The sequence below is a fragment of the Nomia melanderi genome, chromosome 2, assembly GCF_051020985.1.
Source record: "Nomia melanderi isolate GNS246 chromosome 2, iyNomMela1, whole genome shotgun sequence".
Taxonomy (NCBI): domain Eukaryota; kingdom Metazoa; phylum Arthropoda; class Insecta; order Hymenoptera; family Halictidae; genus Nomia; species Nomia melanderi.
In genome coordinates this window covers 13,150,876-13,156,425 of record NC_135000.1, presented here as the reverse complement: position 1 = coordinate 13,156,425, position 5,550 = coordinate 13,150,876, and positions in this window count along the sequence as shown.

Here is a 5,550-nt window from a genome sequence, read left to right as displayed (position 1 = left end):
TTTTCATCTAGAATCAGAATCATTAAAATAGTCATGTGCTAAAATTTAATTGACGATATCCTTACGGCTCTCAAATTGTCTTTAATTTAAAAATGTATTTGAAATGGTGTCTCTATAATCATCTGCTTTATCAATTTCATTATGTACTATCAAAAGACGTAGATCATCTTATATATTATTCATGTTCATATTATATAAATATGGATGTTTTCATTTAGGTAGCAAAACAGATTAGAAATAATAGAAACAAAGACACTGGTTTTCAAGACATTAATATTGTAAGAGATGGACTTCCAAAGTGCACAAGTTCATACATCCGTAGGTAAATCTACAATTAGATATACGGGACAGGTTACGGTTTCCAGAGAAAGGAATAGACACGCGTGCTTCCCCAAACAGACCCTTAATCCTGTAAGAGTGGAATACTAGAAGAAAGGATTTAACGATTGTGTGGGATCAAGTACAGTTAACTTGCCACGGCTAAACCATGCACTTTCGGTAGACCCTACTGGTGTTTACCCCTTTTATGACGCGACTCAATCGAGGTTAATCACCGGTTTAAGCCTTCGGGTTTACTTAGTAGGGTTCTTAGTACAGTGAAAGGCGCAATTTCAGATTACTTGGGGTAATCGGATTAAACAGTACATTAATACATCAACAATTGCAAACGAGATAGCCTCGAGGGGAAATGTTGGCAGAATTTACGATTGCAATGCGTGAAACTTGAAACTTCCTTATTGAAACTAATTGAAGGTAGTAGTGCGAACAATACTTTTGGATTAAAATCAGTTATTAGTGTACAAATATTAAAGCGAAAAGTTGATTTGTTCCATTCAGATTTTAGTTTGAACTTCTCATTTCAAATTTTATTTTTAAATAATCCTTAACAATAATATATTTAACGAAATTGAAAGCAGGAAAATTTTGTTCAAATGTAAATACTTTAAGGAAATTTAAATGCATCCTACATCAATGAAAGTAATAATAAAAAGGATACTGATTTATGCAACATTCTTATTAATATTGAGTCATCTCGTAAATTATGCTGTATTGGTATACTTTTATTTTTAAGAATTCAGATAAACAATATTTTTTTTAATCTAAGCCATATTATCCTTCATTAATTACAAATTATCTATCTACAGATTCTAATTAGACTTAAAGGAGCTTTGTTTACCTTAATATTAAGAATAAAATAAATATGAGAAAACCAGATTATGTATAGGGGGCTCAATAAATTTGTAGCTCAAAATACATTTTATAACGTTTGTCAGTCATTACTACTAAACATTTGTATCAATAAAACTAATTATCTAACAAGGCGGTCTGTTCCATCATTCCTTTAATAGGAATATAGATGTTTATATGGATATAAAGATAGGATGTTTATATGGACTATAAGTTATAGTCATATAAACATATATTTATAGTCCATATAAACATCGGTCAAAAATTACTTCAATTTCATTTGCACCGTGAATTTGCACACAACAACGCTCGAGATACGTATCTGTTCATTATATAACACAAGATATTCCTATGTATCAGGGACCGCGTATGTAGTCATACCCTGTGGCATTTCTTGAATGCTGTGCACTTGACCCCGAAAATTAAACGTGACGTAGCCGGCGTACGCGTCTATTCTCGCGGGCACGGATCCTTTCGCAAGTATTGGCGACACCGGCGTAATCGTTGCGAAAATTGCTACGTCACTCCGTTAACAAGCTTGTACCGTAAACCGTTTCCAGCGAAAGTAGAAGGAAGCGTTCGAAAAGAACGGCCTTCATTTGAAATTGATGCCTTTTACTTTTAGGACCCGACTCTATTTTTATCATGAAATCTCGATACAAGGAGTATTTCTCCAGCTTCTGACCTCCGTGTGACGTCAAGCGGCTAGTCAGGCACGCAGTGTAGCTTCTCGTGATCCTCGGTATCGTAACCTACTAACCGTTATTACAGTCTCGCCTACTCATAACGTGGTTTCCAAAGTTGACGTAACAGAAATCGTCTAGTCACCTCGAAATCTATCGCTCCCGGCCGATCCGTTACGAACACTTGACTATTTCCCGGAAACTGCTTGAAGTCGTCTGTCTAAAACGTGTCTGCCATATAACTGGATCGATCAGGATCAAGTTTTGTTAGTCATCGATTCGATCGTGTCTTCCGTGAGAATAGAAACGATAACAATTATTAATAATCGTGTAAGGACAATAATGCAAATAAAGGCATGGGAATTTAATTACTCAGTCATCAAGGTGTGTAACCCCAGCAGGCATCCAGGTATTACCTAACATCGATTATAAGCAGAACCATATTCGAATGATTCAGTTGACGCGGACTCATTCCCCACTATTAAGGAAATTTCCCTGTCAAGTCTCTCGACGGTTGGAAAACTTTCCAGAATTGTCTGTGGAAGTGTCCGAGGAAACGTATCGGCCTTCCGATCGAAAGGGTGGGTTCCAAATCAGGTGCCTTTGGCATAACGAGGGCAGGTGGAGAAGGTCCATGCGATACGTACATAAGCGATACGTAAGAGCTAGTGAAAGGAAACGTCATCATTGACTTTAGGTGGGAGGAGATGGTGTCGGATAGATTCCAAGTGGGGATCACGAGTACGATGGTAGGGTGGCAATAAGCGCGTGAGGGGTACTGTGTCTATTCCATATAAGAATAATTTTATACAAAACACAGAACCGTAAATTTGATCGACAAAAATAACCCGTCGCGGATATGATTGAGAGAATCTTCGAAAACAAAGCACGACCTCTATCACCTTTATATAAAAATAAAAAAGAAAGAAAGAAGTTGTTCGCTGTTACACACACGCTGGTAATTGAGAAGCTATTATTTCTCCGGCATTCTAAAATGTACGTAAACATTTTATGCAGAGTCAATATTATGGAAGCCTCCCGATCGGTGGATCGAGAACCGTGGTCGGTCGAAGATGAAGGCAGCATCGCGGCACCGAAAATTTAGCGAGCCGCGCGTTCATCGATTACAAATTAATCCTGGCGAAGGTCGCATCAAAATGAAGGAATGTGTTAATAATATACTGCAACACATGCATTGACGCAAGCGAATCGTTCGGTCGCGATAAGTTTATCCTATCGCGTCCACCTTGCAATCGAAAAAGCCGCTTGAATAAATAGAGACGACGCGAGCCAGCCATTGTCATTGTCATCTTTATCGAGTGTGCCCGCAACACTCGCTTGTTATCACTATAATCTCGGATGCAATTGAACGACGGTGTTCCACGAGGCGCGAGACATCGTAATTATTGCTATTATCGTCATCTCCTCTATTATTAGTGTTCCTCGTCGATGCTGCATCCACGGAAACGTGTGCAGGCGCACGCGTATAGGCTCATCCTCGAAAGTCGTGATCCGCCGTCGCCGCTCGTTAATCGCGCGTCCAACGAGCGACTCTCTTTGTCGCCGGCGACGCGCCAAGTAAAAGAAAAAAAAAGATTCTCCAACTATTTCGATAACCATTAGCGTCGCATCGTGGCAACAATAATGAACGATGCTGTGCATATGATGGCGCTAATGACGCACTCGCCCACCTGCGCGGGATGAGCCCGCAAAAACCGCTTGCTCGGATACGATTCATTTGTAAAAACACATTAACGTACCGGTGATTCTCACGGAGGAAGCGAACCGGCTAACGACGTGTCTTCCGTTGCGACCACGGAAAAAGAGCTCGCGTGCCAACCGCGGAACGTTCCGTGCAGCTGCGAAGTCCGAGCCTCCTGGACGACATACCACCGGGAAGTCTCTTTAAGATATAGCAAGTTCGTGCAAAACTTTGAGAAATTTGTTCACTGAGTAGAAGTTCGCATGATACCGCCCGACAGAATTTTTTCTCCCGTCCCTAACCAATCATTTTACACGGAAAAAAGGCGACCTAAAACACAGAACCTACGTACTTTTTAACGAGTCAATAATGTTTCTCTAGAGCGTATTTACAAACGCATATCTACGCGAATAAAACCAGAAAATTGATAAAAGTAAAAAGATTACTTTTCACGAGAGTTACAAATCCGCATTGAAACGAATGAAAATATTAACGTTGGAAGAATCGATTGCTACATAGTAAAAAGGAAGCTTCAAATTCATACGACGTCAATTTGACGAAAAATAGAAAGTAAAGTCGCAGCATCCGTCGTAAGGACGGCTCGATCTTCAATGATCTGTGGTAGATGGTATCGCGGTGCACCTGTGAGAGAGAGCAAGGTTGGCTGAGCCGTGGAGCGTGCCGGTATAGCATCGAGTTTCCAGCAGGCCGATCGTGAGACGAAGTCCAGATCGTTTCGTTTAGATGCCCGGCTTCTACTATGCGGCCGGCGGGGATACGGTGGGGATAAACCCATGGAGGGCGTTTAGTGGGGATGGTTGCTCGCTCGCGGGGAGTTATGAATGAGTCGTGGAGTCCTGACCCACGAGTCACGCGTGGTGGGGGATGCGGCAGTGGCGAGCAGCGTGAAATAAAGAGGAGGGAATTCGACGGGTGCCGGAGGCGGAGGCGCAGAAGGAAAAGACGTTCGGGGGAAGAAGGAAGAATAGAAGAGAAGAAGCAACAAGCGAGAAGGCGAGACGGAGAAAGACGTGGCGAGAAAGCGAGCGCTGAAGGAAGATCGAGGATAGGGTGGGGGTACGTAGGATTGACCGAAAGCGGGGTACGGGCCACGTGCTACGGTGCCTTTACAATCGTATATAGGCACCGATCAACCGAGCTGCCACTACCATACACTGATAGTCATATACTCGGGGCGCACCAGATAAAAACAGGAAAGAACGATCGCCGAAAAGGAAGAACAAGAACAAGAAGAGAAAGGAGAAGAAGAGGAAGAAGAAGACGAAGAAGAAGCAACAGAAGAAGAGAAAGGAGAGGAAGCCAAAAGAGAGGAAAGAAGAGAGAAGAGAAGGAAAGAGAAGGGAAAAGAAAGAAGAAAGGGAGCGAAAGAGAATACAATAGATGGAGAGGGAACGGACAAGAGAAACGACCTACCGACAACCGAGACAGACAGAAGTCCACCTTCCACTTCCATTCCCTTACGCAGGTTCACTCCTACTATAACGACGAACGAACAGCCTGCCTCTGCTCGCTCGCCTGCCTATAGCTGGCTTCTCCTTCTCTGTTTCTATACCCGACCTACCTACCTACCTTCTCCGCGCCGTGGTTAACTCGACAGAGACGAGAGGTGATACACTCGATACACTTGGCCGAACGAGGGCGACGAAGACCTCAGTCACCTCTTGACATTCGGTATGGTACGACCTTACCCCACCGGCGTGCGAGCACGACCACCTACCGGCAACAGGAGGGCCGGGTACATCGGCCAGATTTGAAAACTCGGTGCCGCGGGGAACCACCCGGGTGAAAGGGATAAACTGCGGGACGACGGGGGATAGAACGGGCCAGGACCCGAGAAAAGGACGATAAACGGGAGAAAACGAGCGGGCGTTGCGCGCGCGGACCACCCTTAACGGTCTCACCAGGCCGATCTTTTTTCCTTTCCTTCCGTGTCCCCCGCCATATTCTTAAACACCT